At 38.2% G+C, this 16,172-nt stretch overlaps 1 protein-coding gene across 2 annotated transcripts in view; it reads left to right on the forward strand.

The window, feature by feature from the left end:
- The window catches only part of sfl (N-deacetylase and N-sulfotransferase sfl), a 370,355-nt gene that overhangs the window by 206,378 nt on the left and 147,805 nt on the right, over positions 1–16,172 (forward strand). Inside the window, exon 1 of one of the 2 annotated variants that reach the window (XM_069111772.1) lies at positions 2,211–3,007. The exons of the other annotated variant lie outside the window; for it this stretch is intronic. The gene's annotated coding sequence lies outside the window, so the exon portion shown is untranslated. Of the gene's footprint in view, positions 1–2,210; positions 3,008–16,172 lie in introns of those variants that run through there. 2 annotated transcript variants of the gene reach the window in all.

Below are 16,172 nucleotides of genomic sequence, written 5' to 3' on the forward strand. Positions count from 1 at the left end.
CGTAAACCCCCCGGACAAGGAGCTCTATGATATATGCCTGTGCGCGGCGGAAACAAGTTTCTTTGAGCGAACTTGCGGTTGAATCTGGGCCAGTCGGTATCGCGTTCGGCACAGATTTCAGAAAAACGTATGTAGCAAAGGGGAGAAAGACGGATGCGTCCTTTAGAATGCTTCTTGTAGGTACAGCTCGCTACTTAACGGAGGCAAATAGAAACTCGGCATAGGTACTTCGAGATCTCTTTCTTTTTTTCTTTCGATTCTTATCGTTTGCTGATCTTCGTTGGAAGATTGATCAAATTAATCAAATATTTCTCATTATTAAGAAAATATGAGTGTAACAAATAATACTATACTACAAATAAAAGCTTCTCGAGACCTGACTGGTATATTTAAATGAGGGTAATTTGAGTTAGATTATTCAATCTTAAACATGCAAGGCAATTTTATACAATTGTTATCACGTGAAACGCAAGATACAAATCAAAATGAAATATTCTAGAATTAAATAACTGCGTTACCTACAACTTACGATACGAGAATTTCAATTGCGGACTAAATACCATTTAAACCAACCACTTGCAATATTCCGCAATCGAACATTCATTTATTCAAGGAAACACAATTTACCCTTTATTTAAAGCCCCTTTCCAAAGAATCGAGGCATCGTTCGAGCCCATTTCAATTTTAATATCATCCCTCTGGCAGTTTCGCGATCGCGAAACCGATACCGCGACGGCATTCAACGAAAATAATTCGACGAGTCCATTCCGTAGCGCGGTAACTCACATCCAGCTAGTGGCGTAGAAGGGTGAAGAAAGGAGGCGAGGATGGCTCGAGTTCGCCGAGTCTCTCGGCTGCGCGCCGACGTTTCTCCGTCTGTAAAACGTAAACGACGAAGGTTACGAGGGTGGAGGCGACGTGGAACGCGTCTGGCCGCGAAAGAAACGCAAGAAGAACGAGAGAGAGGTCGAGGTTTCGGCGAACATCTGCCAAGCAGGCTGATTTCCAACCGGTGATAAGACCTCGAAATGCAGAGGAGCCGGCACAGAACCGCGCCGGAATTCATTAGTTAACCCCGCTCCAGAAGCGCCATTTTCCATGGACTCGTTTCGCGGCGCGAAGCTCGCGAGGCCACTGTGCACCGCGCCGGGAATTGTATCGTTGAAGAATTCAGCGATGGGACCGGAGGATGAAGGGTTGCTCCGGTTTCGAATGGAAAAGGGAAAAATGTTTTCTAAGGACGACCCGAGGGGATGGAGTGGTTCGGAGCGTGCAGGAGTACGGTCTCAGAGGAAGCTGCGGATACGTGGAGACTTCCAGTGTATCTTCTTCGAAAGTGTAATCAATTGTCTGTGACTGGATGCATCGCAATTTGTCGCGTGAAAGATGCATGTGAATCGGCACGTTAGTTTATTCTCGAGTAAATATCGCTTATCTTAACAAAAATAAGAAATGAATGGAAAGGCTGTTGCTCATATAGAACCAGTTACGCCTTTCGCAAATGGAGTTCACTCGAACCCCGATAAAGAAATAAATACGATAACATTGATACCTTTGCTGTTACACTATATGTATGATATTTTATATAACATACGACTTTACCGCGCGCAAACGGTAACAGAACAGGATATTCAACTCCTTGTCACGCGTGTCGGTGATCTGTCGCTGATCGAATTCTTCAACGCTTTCAAAGTAACTCAACTGAAGGTGCTTAGCGGTTGTATATCTGGCAGCGATTTCTTAACGAAATGCTGCTTCGTTCATCCTTCACGTATGAGTTGTTCGGTATTCGCGAGGCACCCAATCGGTTCGCCGTGAGTGCAAGCGCGTAGTACATCAATATGAGAATCGCGAGAAGATGCGTTTGGGCGCGACCGCGTGCCGCGACTGATGCACTGCGCATGCGTCGCATTCTCGTTCCATCCATCTCTCTCTTATACGTGGTGTGTGCGTGCTTCTCTTCCTCGCGTTGACTCTCTTTCACTGCTTGGCCAGACGTTTGGTGGGGATAGGTAGCTCGGTTGAAGTTCGCGAGGCGACGCAAGGGGCGCGCCACACGACAAAGTAGTGGGGCGGGAAGGGTCGTAGGGACAAGAGGAGAAACGCGTGGAACTCGTAGAGAGGGAAGGGACGAGAGTCCGGCGGTCGAGTGAAGCAGTAGGAGGGGGACCCCGCTTGTCGGGCGATGCCACTCAACTGAATCCCCGCTCTGTCCTCGCGGCAGTCTGACGCCGGTCGCGCAGTCAGCATGGCTGGATTTTCTCGTAGTTTTTCGCCGGTTCTACCGAGCTAGGGACGAGCGCAGTCGGTCGTGTTCTCGCGTCGCGGTGGTGCATGCTGTCTGAGTGTCGTCGTCTGAACCATTCGAAACTAATCGCGAGGCCAAGTGTCTGTATACGCGTGCATTTCTGAGCGAGCGAAAGAGACGCCAGATAGTCGAACCTAACCTCCAAAGACAAAGATGAGCCGAGACGTAACTCTGTTCGTTTCGTGACCGCGGTGACGCAGAATCTCGTCTCTTTTCGTATCGTTTATACTCTAAGCTTATAATAATAACGAGACGAACGTGCTTGGTTGTGTTGTTGATCGTGCGCGTATTATATACCGTGATTCTCGTCGTGATCGCGCCTAAAGTGCGTCGCGTGACAGCCCGTGTGTGCTCGTGCGTCTTGCAACGGTACGAGGACGGGACGCGTGGAAAGAACAGAAGGGAGCGGAAAACTACTATGCGCCCTGGCGTGAACATTTTGGTGACGTTCTTCCGTGTGAACATGTGAAAGAAACAGGTAAAGAGAGAAGAGGAAAGATAGTGAATCTGGGAAGAAAAGAAAGATCAGTGGGCGGCTTATAGGAAAAAGGACTTGACCATCCAGCAACGAATCTTGTCCCAACAACGAGGGAAACATTTCTTAGAAAGCTGTTTCGTTGAAGGTTACGTGTTCGTGTGTTTGGTTTCAAGTATCAACTCAGCCGCTCGCTTCTTGGAATCGACTGTTTTTCTTCACTGGTATGTTGAAATGATCTATTGTTTATCTTCTATCCCTATTAACTAACGAGAGCAAAAAATCAAAATAACTGTATCAATAGGAAATTTCCGTGTTGTCGCATGACTGAATGAAACTCGTGTAGAGATGTCTCTACATGAAGCGTCTGGCCGTCGGCGTAATTCTCGCCTGGCAAAAAGAGACGAGAGCCATGTGTGTACGTCGGCTCGGCCAGAGTGTAAACAAGCGCGGTCCTTTTAAATGCCTACATATCGCGCTCCGTTGTTATCTGTCTGACGCAATTTCGTCCCGCTTTCCTCACTGAAATTTATTCCTGGAATTATGAATGCGTATACTATCGAACAGTTGGTAGCTAGTCCCCGCGATCGTTTGAATATTCCCGGGCTTAACTCTTCGCGGTTGCCATTCGACGTTTTGTTTCAAGTGGTTCATACACAATAAGCTATTTGCGACGCTTGATTATATAATACGTGTGTGCGTTTCAGTATCTTCGTTAGCTATATATTAGATTAATATATTCGCTACTGTTATCGCAAATGGTGTATCAATTGAGTTGTTTAAGCAATGCTACGTGCAAACAGAATAGATGCATTTTGATTTTTGCGCGTTTCGATAAAATGATTTGAGAAAGTGTTTTCTATCCATTCACTATATAATGTGTTAGAACGAATATCATCGCTTAGGATTAAAACATTTTGATGGAAAAATTTTAACAGTTGATGATGTTGATTTGTAACATAAACGACTATCTTCTACTTGTTCAAAGTGAAAAGAATCGAAAGACAAAATATCGAGCTGGCCAGAATTAATATTGATTAACTTTATAAGTTGGGAAGTAAAGAAAAATATGTCAAATCTTACAATTTTTAAATAATTTCCTTTGAATTTTTTTGCAATAAATAGCTTATGGAGATTGAGAAATTTGCAGAAGGTAGAGTTGATCAGTCTGATTTCTGAGAGGTTCAGATATTCCTGTAGAAAATACGTGATATCTTACGATATTTTACGTACAGTACGAAATGTTTTAATTGGATTTTCAAATCAAAATTTGTATTCCAAATGCGATGATATTATTATATTCAAAAAATATATTTCCATATCATATGATTCTCGTTCTAGAGATACATTTTGACATACATATGTTACATTTAACCGTAGTATAACAAAATGTGCTACCGGAAAATCTAGTTAAGACGCATTTACTTTAATTACGAAAAAATGTTAATCCATTTTCAAAATATCTGAATTAGTGAACGTAGTACATTCAGATTCGGTTAATTAAATGGTACGTATAGTTCTGAGCTGTTATTTTGCGTCTCTATTACGTAAAATCACAGTTATTTTCAACAGGAAACTTTCTTTATAGGAGAGCGCTCTAACTGATAACAATAATTTTAATCCTATCAGAAATGTCTTTCTATGAAATGTATCTAATCGTAAATTATTTATCTATCGGAAAAATGAAGGACGACTTGGAGAAGATTAGCAAACATTACACTAATACTATTCACCAAATGTATATATATGTTATATTTAATATTTGAAGGTTTTAAACTTAATATAATTTTTCTGTAAATGAAAAATAACTCCATATATGGAGTTTGTTCCTTTCTAATTAGAATAGAGAAACCTTGAAAACCATAATGAGACACTTGTACATTACATGATCACATTACGTGCTTGGTATATACAATCGTTTACTTGGAGATGATGTCACGTGATGGCGGAACTACCATGAAAAGTAATTGTATCTCGATGCACTGTCTCTTTAAAATTACGTACAGATAATGTGTAATACATATTCGATTGTTCGTAGAAAAATACGTCTGTGAAGAAACTGATAATACCACGCATGTGTCGTATGGTCACGTGATTATCGTTGCCTTCTTGTAGATAGAACCTATCGGTCGAATTACGAAGTTACACGTAGTTCTCATGCTCGTAGAATTCCTACATGTTGTTGAAACACGGAGATATGAAATGTAAGACTCTTATAGACGAATAAGTAACATTTTTTGTTCATATTCAGATTGAAATTTCGTTTAACTATTTCAATTATATGTTTGGTATATGTTATGGCGTATATAGTGTATATGGTGTTCGATTATTATGTGGAAAATTGAAACAAACGTTTCGAGAGAAATGGAATCATAATAGCTACAACGAAATTTAAAATCGAAGTGTTTCATATTCAAATAATGAAATTTTTTATTCGTAGTAAAAGGCATTTTGCGATAACTTTTGCAGAGCTTATGAAATTGAGGATTTATTGAAGCAAAGATATGATTATACAGCAGTGATCATCTATTAAAAATACCTAGCGATATAAAGAGTAGATGATATTATATATGTGTGTTCGTTCAACTCATCAGTTTATCTGTGAATAATTATCATTCTCTTCCACGTTGGACCATATCTTTTCAGTGCATTAAAATACCTATATAAATTCCATTGCAATAATAAAAAAAAAAGGTTTCAGAAAGAATCACTTATCAAAGTAATCGATAACTTCCTGGTCATCGTTAATCTTTTCCCAATTCGTGATGAAACTTTTGAACCTTACGTTTCTTGTTAATAAAATTCGAGATTCTCACTTTTACCCTAATTTCTATGTGCGAATTTCGTGTTTGATGGCTCCTTAAATACTTCCTGAATTCGAGCAGGCACAACTCGCGTTTCCTAGTCATTAAAGAAACTTGCACACATTAAATCCTGAAACTACCGGTTCGTTTTACCGCCCACTTGTTATACGCCTAGGCAATGAAAGACTAAAAACGTTTTCAAACATTCCGAGCATTCCGAGGAAAGAAAGCCGTGTGACATGGAAATTTAAAGTTTTATGGAAAATCGAATTCACCTGTTTCTTTTATCGCCCAGGGAATACGAAAACCTATTTCCACGTATCGTGGTAACCGTCCTCTTCCCTTTCTTGAAACTAAGAATACCATTCCAAAGACAAGAAAAATGTCCTGGATAACCTGTCCTTTAACTTTTATGCGATTTTTACTTTTAAACCAAAACAGTATAATCTCGTTATCTCTTTGCTCGTTATCTTTACATAAAGAACTAAATTACGTATTATAACGGTGCATCGGATGAGCTGTAGTTATTAAATCTCCGACCGATCTCTCGTGTTCGAACATCGTAGACCCATTAAAGGACGAGCTCCTTAAAAAACGAAGAGGAAAAAAAAAAGGAAAAATATACCGGAGCGATGTTCCACGTAACACGGTTCAATTGAACGTAATAACGCGATACTCGAGCCATTATCCGTTGGAAACACGGATATTAATTTCGTTATTAGACCCTCCGCTTGGCCTCTCTTTCTCTCGTTCTCTAGATTGTTGCTACGTTTTTAAAGCCAGGTGTTTTCTTCTCTTTCTTCTTTTCTTCTTTTGTTTTTGTTGCTGACCGAGATGTCCGTTCATTAAACGGGAAACGGTTTTACGGTGGCTGTTTCGTATTTTGCGTAGAAAAGTAGGATGAGGAGGGGCCTTTGAACGTCAAGATTAAAGAGTTTTGTTGCATTCGTTGCTGAGACCCGTAATAGGTTCCATTTACGAGTGTCGCGAGACGCTGCGTTGCAACGCGAAAATGACAATCTGAATGCGAAATTAGGCGCGCGACGCTTTAATGCGGGACACACGCTAAGTCTTTGGCTATGAAAGATGCATCAGAAGAAGCCAACGTAGAAAACTCCAGAGAGAGAGAAAGAGAGAGAGACAGACAGACAGACAGAGAGAGTATGTAGACGTAGAATATGTGCGCGAGTGGCGATCTTCTATTTCTTTTATGGAAGGAAAAATCGTGGAAAAATCGACGAGATGTTCGTGGAAGCTTCTTTGGCCTTTTGTTAGCTCGAGTGTGTCTGAGGAGCGTGTCGAAGTTTACGCTCAGGTTGCCAGTCGATTTTTGTTACGCTAGACGTAGCTGGTCGCTGTGTGTTGCCTCGTTGAGACACACGACAATGCCGAAGTGTGTTTTCAGGTGTCGTTTGTATAAGTTACACGGCTCTTAGCTGTTGATCTAACTGCGAGAAGCGATGGTCTCTAGCGCCGACTGAAATTCCCGATAGTTTCACTGAGAACGGAGTCGTAAAAGCTTCAAGGACTCTAGTTTTCGAGCACTGTTCTCTTTTACTGGCGTTTCTTATCTGGGTAATGCGAGGCTTCATGGTTCAGACAGGCAAGATGCTATTCTTTTGATTTGAAACCGTGTTTTTTCTTGTACTGTCTCTTATACTAACAATTTAATTGATAATCGTTCTTTCTTCTCAAGCAGAGTTCATATGTACACTCAATAAACTTGTAGCATTGTAATAGGTTTTTTATTATATTGACACAGTCTTAGATGCATCGTCAAACGTTCATATCGTAAAACAGAACACTTATGAAAAATGTGAGAAGTCAGGTTTTTCAGTTTTCCTGAAACAATTCCCAAATTTGAGATTTTTAGTGATTTGTCCTGTCAATACACTCGCATATTATCAAAATTGTAATTTTATTTCATTTTGAGATTAAAAACAATTCTCCGCCAGCCTTTCGAATGTTCCAAAAATATTGATTCATCACACGATCAATTATACCATTAAATTTCTATAAACCTTCGTAAATCACTCATTTCAAAAAGTGTTATTTCCCATTTCAACTTCATTGTATTGCGATACTTTCTCTTAGTCATCGAATAAAATACAAAAATCAGAAAATCAACGATAATGAACTTACCATATTCTTCTTGGTATTCCACTCTAAGGGTTATGTTTAATCTATCTTTTTTCAAATTTGAGTAAATTACAGTCCATACTATTGTATCCTTCTGGTCTCTGTTAAACGAAACACCCATCTAGGAAATGTTAAAAAGATTAAATGATAAGATTCAAACGACACACAAGAACATCCTAAACGATCAAGTTGAACAAAGTGAAGCGTGACGGTGTGAAAGTCGATCGACGACTTCCTTATACGAGAACTTGGTTGGTTCGATGGGTATTCTCGGTGGTTAGGTCGGCTTTAAACAGCGTTCGCCTTTAATGCAACGCCGTACGAACCCTCCTCGTCGGGATCTACACTGCGGGGATGTAGTAAAAATTCCGCATCTGCGGGATAGTCCGCGAAGGGTAGGACAGAAAGGAAGGCGGATATAGTTGAAGGGAGAGAATACTAATAGTGAGGCGTGGAAGGGAACTCTAAGACACCGTTTGTAGTCTGGGTGGGGCGTCTAGGCATGGTATTAAATCTATTTCCCTTCTGTATCCCAAGTAACGACACGAAGTCCCATCAAAGATTCAGTAGCTTTCGAATCAGCCCCAAAAGAGAGGATTGGTTCGAAACAAAATACGATGTAACATACCCACCCTTGCGGTTAGGAACCTTGTCCCGATTTATTTTCATGCATACAAAGTAGTTTATTAATAACAATGTGTATCAATCCGATGTAAAATATTTCACACTCAGGGAGAAATTGGGTATTTTCTTTCAATTTAAGGACGGTCGACACTAAGTGCTAACCGTTGTCTTGATACAGTACTTTAGTTTCAATTTTTCATTTCATAATTTCGTTTCATAATTTACGCATAAATAATCGTTTCATAATTTTTCCTTCACTATTTTTTCTTCTACTGAAATTCTACAATTTTATAGAATTTAAAATATCGCGATAATGTTACGTGTCTGCTTCAAGGCGCGGAAAATTTTAATTCAAACATAATAATGTTGTTAATCATCTCATCGATACTTTAAGCCGTTTATAAATCTAGCAACGTGGAAATATTTCATTATCACAAAAAACCAACAACGAGTTTTTCCAATGACACGTTTAAAACGTCCATCCAGGGGATCTTCCAATATTTTTTTTTTCGTATCGTTTTACAAGCATTTCACATCTTATTTGTTTACCGTTTCACGTTTTAATGAACCAACGAGAGCTGGTCGTTCGCTTCGTAGGATTTTCCTGGTAGCTACGGAAATTCGCGCTCGAATTGATACTGTTCAACTTGTTTTTGCACCGCGTTATCCAGTGCAGGTAACAAAAACAAGAGAACAGAGATGCGCCTATAAAACGAACTACGTGTGCGAAGTTTACCGTGGCGGAACGTCGTCCAGCTACGGAGATTCAATTTGACGAAACTGAAATTCTAGCCAACAGCAAAGACTGTTACAGTGGTCGGTAAGGAAAGAAAATATATCGAGGTTGGAGACGCCAAGGATACACTGAATCATGAAACACTAACTGTACGGAATCTTTACGTTCGTATACTGTGTGCTATATAAAACATTTTGAAATTTTAATAGCACTGTAATGAGGCAACACAAGATATTTACGAAAAAAAATTAATGTCTTAACATATTTTAAACATATAATATGTGTTAAAGATGAATATTAAATATTGAATATTGAATATTTAAGGTTTAAGAGTATCTGTACGGCATATATACTTCCATTAAGTATCTTGTAATTTCTATGTATATTTTCAAAGTTGTTTTCAACGTTACCAATGCAATGACAATAGTCGAGTCTCGTTATAGCGCTAATGAAATTTCACGTTTCTGTAACGCACGCAGTAGGCTCATAAAAGATCATATAATAAGTGTTTGAATAGTCTCATGATCCTGTGTATTTGTTCATAGAAAGTCAGTCGGCATCAAATGTAGAATTTAAATGGAAAGCATAGTGGAATAATAAAGAGTTATGGGCTCGAATCGCTATTTACTCGAAGAATTAAAATTCTGTATCAATATGCTTCTGATGAAGCCGCAATACCGGCGAAATCAATTTCGAAATGGAAACCGTTTACGTTGGGAAGCTTCGAACGTCTTCGAAATGCAAATATACGATGGCTGTTCTAGAACGATGAGCACAAACTTATCTCCTTAATAGAAATCGAACGAAGAGTTTCAAAGAAACTACTTTATCGTGAGGCGATTTCCCTACTGGATTGTAAATACAAAAATTCATCGGTGCAGTCGATTAGATGATTGATTCTGTGTATATGTGGTTTGTTCTGAATCCATCGTAACGTAAATTCACTTTTCGCTATATTGAACTGTTCTTTTATAATGTTCCTATTAGTCGTTTAACTCTTCCATGCTCTTCGATCATCTTAGAATTTCTATATTCCTAAATGTATGATGTCTTATGAAAGATCATAGCACGAAATTGAAAGTACAGAATGAATCTTAGGATAGTTAAGAATCTAAATGATTATAGTCCTTTCGTTTGTAAATGAACAAAATTTGTTGGAGATGACAACGTGATTTCGCGCTCGCCATCCATATGCAGATGCGCTAGTTACAATAAATAGTAACTAGAAGATAGTTCTAGATATAATCGATGAATTTAATCGATAGGTTTAAGATATTCTTTTGCTCTAACCCTAGTTCATGTAAGAAAGTGCAATAAAGGTTTTTCGGCTCAGAACGGTGTGATAGATTTATCCAACGAATAAAATAATAGCTATTGTGATCCTACCTCTAAATACAGAAATAACAACAAAATTTTTATTGAAACCATAATCCGTGGAATAAGTTTCACTGGATATAATAACACAAGGCATACATTATGCAGAAAATAGTATTATATATATAATATATGTATAATTAATATTTGACCTAACAAGTACATCGTTCACCGAAATAGGAGCGAATAAACCACATAGCCCTGAATGTCTTTCTTTTATCGACGATAAACGATCGTTGACTTCCCTCGAATCCATCAAACGCGATCTATTAAAGCCATTACTTCGAATCATCCTACGCACCCAAACAGTCAGACTCGCCGACTCGAGAAAGCGAAAAGCAAGAAGCGTTTATTTCGCCTGGCCTAGTGACCAGTAAGCGAGCCTAGACGGCGGCGTTCTTAATGCGATATTCGTGCCAGCGTCACCGTGAATTACGTTCGACCCCGATAACCTCGTCCCGGTCGCATTCGTTCTCAATGAAAGACGACAGGCGAACGCTCGCGAGTTCCTCCAACTCTCTCGATAGTGGATCTTGGGGAGTTACGATTGATCGATCGCGAGTATCTCACTCTTTCGATCTTAACTTTGTACGAACAAGTGTCGTCGAATAAATGACACCGTGCCTTTATTTCAGCGAATTTATCGAAGATTTTGCCGATAAAAAGTAAAATATGAAGTTAAATGATATGTAAAGGAAAATAGAATATACAATAGAATTAAAAATAGTAGGCGGCGCTAAAATATAAAATATGTGATTAGATCATAAGTGATAAATAATTTTATTATCTTTATTATTACTCTACGTATATTTTATTTCTCAATGATTTGTAGCTTCTATCGCTACGCTATAAATTTTACTGATTGTGAATATTTATCTTTGTGGGAAGATACTTGCGTGACGAACTATAAGTACGTGTCATATTCTTGCTTCTTGCCCTGTATTCACTGCGTTTCGTCTTCGCTCTTAATGCTGTCTCGTTGTTAGTCTTGCTTCAATTGTGCTTAATTACATGCATGTCTCCTCTAGAGCTCGCATTTTATACGACTGAGCTTATTTTATTGTCATTCATGGATAAGAAATACATGGATCAGAAGAAAAATAATTTTCAAAAGTTGCTCTTACTAAATATCATAATTTGAACACGAATACAGGAACTAAACAATATCGTTATATATTATTATCTTCGAATGATGTGACTAAAATTATATTTCGCCTGGCACTCTACATTATGTAATTTCGTTCAAATGAAAAATATGTTATTACCATCAGATATTCCGGAAAAATTTGCACGAACCGCCGTATTTCCCCTACATTATTTCATTTTGTACAGAAAATATATTATTAAGCCGATAGGGTATGAATAAAATTTCCATAAAATGCATTTTCACAACTTCGATATGCAATATTCTCCCAAATAGGAAATGTATTATTGTAAGGTATTATCCGAATAACACGCATCAAATTTGCACGCAACACAACATTTTCCCTTGAACATCTATCTAATACTCAATATCTTTGGTACAGATTTCTTCCACATATTTCTCGTCTAAAATGCTTGATTGCTAGATAAACACAGTTAAAGACGTACTCGTATGTAAAAGGGTTAATAACCACGTTCCAGGATCGCTGTTAGTCAGTGTTTCTCAGTTCGCCGTTAAGGCAACTTAGCGAATTTCATTATCGATGCGATCGAAAGGTTCGCCCCTTTGCGGCAAATTATCTCCCATTCACCATAGGGGCTTGAATTCGACGGCACGCGTGTCATCGACTGAGACGTGTTTCGAGTTCCCCTTCGAGTTCCAGAAACGATGTTCTTTGTCATGATGCGTGTACCCCGCGTCTTTGTCGGCGAATCTCGTTTTCGGAGCTTTGCTCCGTGTTTAGAACCAATTTCCGAAGTTCTAGTTAGCTTATGGTCTTTATCACATAGAAACATATTATGAAATTTTGAAGAAGATTAGATTTTGAAATGAAATGTTCGTAAATACTTTACTTGGCTTTGAGATGCTGTGGATAGAAGAATTCATATATCCTTCTTCTAAGTTGTAAAGTATCATGTATTTTTAAATTAGATATTGTGTGGATTTTTTTTAATGATTTTATTATTTAAATGATTACTGTGGTCAGGAAGTATATTTTCGAAGCACACGTCGTTTCGGTTAACTTTATGAAACTCAAGGTTTCTTAAATTAGAAATGTTAGATCTCTTTTTTTAGTTAGCTTAAAAATAGTTGTTTGTTTGAATTTGATTAATTAATGTCCAACGCTGTTGACAGAAATACATGTATTTTAGAAGCATGCGTTGGATATTTTATTGATTAACTTTTTCTTGCCGAGATGAAAATATGTAGTATGTTTGCACTTGAGTAATTAACTCGACACTCAACTTATCGCTGACAGGGGAAGTATATTTATTGTCAAGCTAGACTTTCTGTTACTTAGTTTCTTTGTAGTTAGATAAAAAACTTTGCTATGTTTGAAATTGATTAATTGCTGCTTAACCCTTTAACAGTTTGGAACGTCTGGACGACGCCTGTTACATTACCAACTATGTATTCCCTGTTCTAAAACGTATCACTTAACGAGATCGAATATTTTGAGAAGTATTAAACCAATATTAATATTTCTAAATCAATTCTAAAATATATATTGAATCAGCGGAAAAGTTCCTGCTGGATTCCAATGGATGTTGCTAAATTATTTTTCTACAAGACGCATTTGTTGCATGTGCAAACTTCATAGCGAATAAAAAGAGCCATATTCGATTCTTATCTCAACAGCAGATAGTATTTTGACAATTGTTACAATGTAGAAAAAAAAGATTTTGAAAATGTCACGCTCTAAGAATATAGCGGTGACAAGTGATGTAAAAAACATTCAGGACGTTTACCAAGACGGCGCATCAATTCTTCGCACAATAAAAAACCTTCGTTGCAACTTCTTCAGTTGGAAATCGGAAATTATTTCGCAATAAATTAAGCACAACGTCATTGTGTATGAAAGAATGATTCCTTTCCGCAATTCATGAGCATGACACGACGCAAATGAATCTTTTCTTCGCTCATTTTCGGAATGCTTTTTTGCAATGCAAAAACTATCAACGCACAAAAGTCTGCTGTTGAAGCAACACCTGAATATCGCTCTTTTTATCCGCTATAAAGCGCACGACAACAAATGCGACAAATAATTGAGCGACGTCTATTGGACCCGGGCACGAATTTTTGCACTGTGCCAATATTTGTGACTTTTAACTGGGTCATTGAAGAATCAAGCGAAATTTCACCATTAAATTTTTAATTTTATTGGGAAAAGTCTCGAACATTTGACTTAACGAATATGTAATTGCATAAAATAAAAACGTTGATAGGTCTCGAATTTTTTTTTTTTTTTTTTGTTAATCCTATAATAATAAACTATATCTATACAATTAACCTAGTCTGCCCAAAGCGAGTATGCGAAAATATATTCTACATTATATTATTACATTATTGTGAATTATATTATATTACTATTATATTAGCATTGCTAAATAGTACCTAAACTATGTATATATTGTATGTAACAGACGTTCTATAATATTATTAGTCCAATTCAACAGTCAATTAAGATATCTCTAATAGAAACTTCATAGTTAGTAAGAAATATGCTGCTTTCAAACCAACCACTGTGACTATCCCTCGGGTTCTTCAAACCAGTACTTAGTAGAATATTCCCTTTTTTCTCTATTAACAACGAGCGTTCTTCGAAACACTCAGTATTGCGTTTCAACACAAGATTACAAAGAAACAAACCAGTGCACTTTCTTCTTAAGTCTTTCTTTATCTCAGCGAATCCATAGCCCAGTGTGCCAATAACTAGACGCTTTCAGCCTGTCGTAACACGCTCTTCGAACTTCTTCCTCAAGAGGAGCTTCGTTTCTTCTTCTCGTTTCGGTTTCTTCATCTCGGTTTTCCCTCGGTCCCTTCCATTTTTCTTTCTTGTTTTTTCCTTGCCTGGCAGGACGGTTCTTCCTTTCACGGTCATCTTCGTGCCTGAAAGTTTCCGGCGGCGTGATACGAAAAGTTTGAATGGTTTTCTTTGGGCGGACCATCTTTGCCACGCGTCGTTTTATCCGCTACATGCAAATTTTCAGCGTTGCTCGCGCGTCTCAACTTGGAATTCGCCAGCCACTTTTGACCCTCGAGTACGAGATTCCAGCAGAAGTAATCGAGTCCTCTGCTTCTATCTTCTTAAGCGAGTTCATTCTCTTTCTCCAGTCTGAATTTCCTTCATTGACTTCTTTGTGTTCATCGTGCTATTTTGTAAACTGATCCGTTTCACGCTGCGAAAAATAGCTTATGCAAATGCAGAGAAGAATGGAGATTAGTTGCACTTTGTTCTCGTTCTATTAGACGAAAGTGATTTTCTAATTAACTTTGCTGAGTCGTGGATTAAGTTCCTTTTAGAAGTTCTCTGAGAACGGTGCTCGTTAGGTTACGATTTTATGAGGAAACTTTCGAAATTCTTGTTTGCTTCTTGATAAGATCCTTGTTGAAACTCTTAGTTTACTAGCGCACAATCATCGTATTTATTTCATTTATTCAGATCTGTTAGGAAACTTGTACGTGTATATTGAAAATGTGAAACAAACTGGCACGCTTTACCTACTATTCTTAACAAACTGTTATTTCGATTATTCTAATCAAACTATGCGTACACTCGCTTAAAATACACGAACCATCGATGTTAATCCTTCTTTTGAAATCCTAGAATCACGACTCTGTCCTTTTTCAAACATTCCATTATTTCGATTAACCTGATAAAAATACGCGTACATTTGTTAATAATATGTCTATAAATTAATGACTTTTCTCGTAACCTTCGAGTCACCACTGCTTTTTATCATACGTTCCACTACTTCAACCACCCTAATAAAAAATACGTGTACACTCGCTAACGCTATATAAATCACTGCTACTAATTCTTCCTTTGGAACTTTGAAACCTTTACACTTCCATATTCCCCGTGTAAAACTTTGGAGTCATATCCTGCGCCATCAATTATATCCTTCGCCATAAGGTGTTACGGGGAAACAGGAAAGTTTCCAGCGGTTCCAATCGCCAACTCGATCTTGACGGTGTTGGAGCATTGCACTGATTTATCTTTCTTCCCGATATTCCCAGTACAGTGGGTCTCTTTCTCTAGCGACTTTGATCAACGACGTGTTACAAAGCGTACATTAGTTAATGAGCGTAATCAGCTTAATAAGAATCGTACGTTTGCATCTCTGACGCGAATCCCGAGGCGGTATATTACCTCCGCCGATGTAATCGCGTTAACTAATGTGTGCCAGCGAAAGAGAGCCAGCTCAAAGAAGATGCACGAGTAGCCATTCCGTTTCTGCAGCTGCCGCATTTTGTCTAATGGACCTCCGCTTTGAGCCCTGACGTTTCTGTCATCGAGCGTATTTTTCAACCCGTGTTCTCCACCTACTTTGTGTCTACGTGAAATGTGTCTCTAACAAAAAAGTGAAAAAAGATCGAAAGAGAAAGAGAAAGAGAGAGAGAGAAGAGGGGGGGGGATAAGGTAGCAGAGTCTTGGAAGTTTCCTGAAAATAGGAGAGAAGTTTAGCAGCTGGAATCTTTCGAAAGTCTAATACTTAACCTTAAAATAAAGTTAATGCTGTGCGACTTGGAAGTCATGTAGTCTTTTATACTTGAAACGTTGTATT

Source organism: Bombus flavifrons, chromosome 4, assembly GCF_040668555.2.
Source record: "Bombus flavifrons isolate JBK064 chromosome 4, iyBomFlav1_principal, whole genome shotgun sequence".
Classification (NCBI taxonomy): Eukaryota; Metazoa; Arthropoda; class Insecta; order Hymenoptera; family Apidae; genus Bombus; species Bombus flavifrons.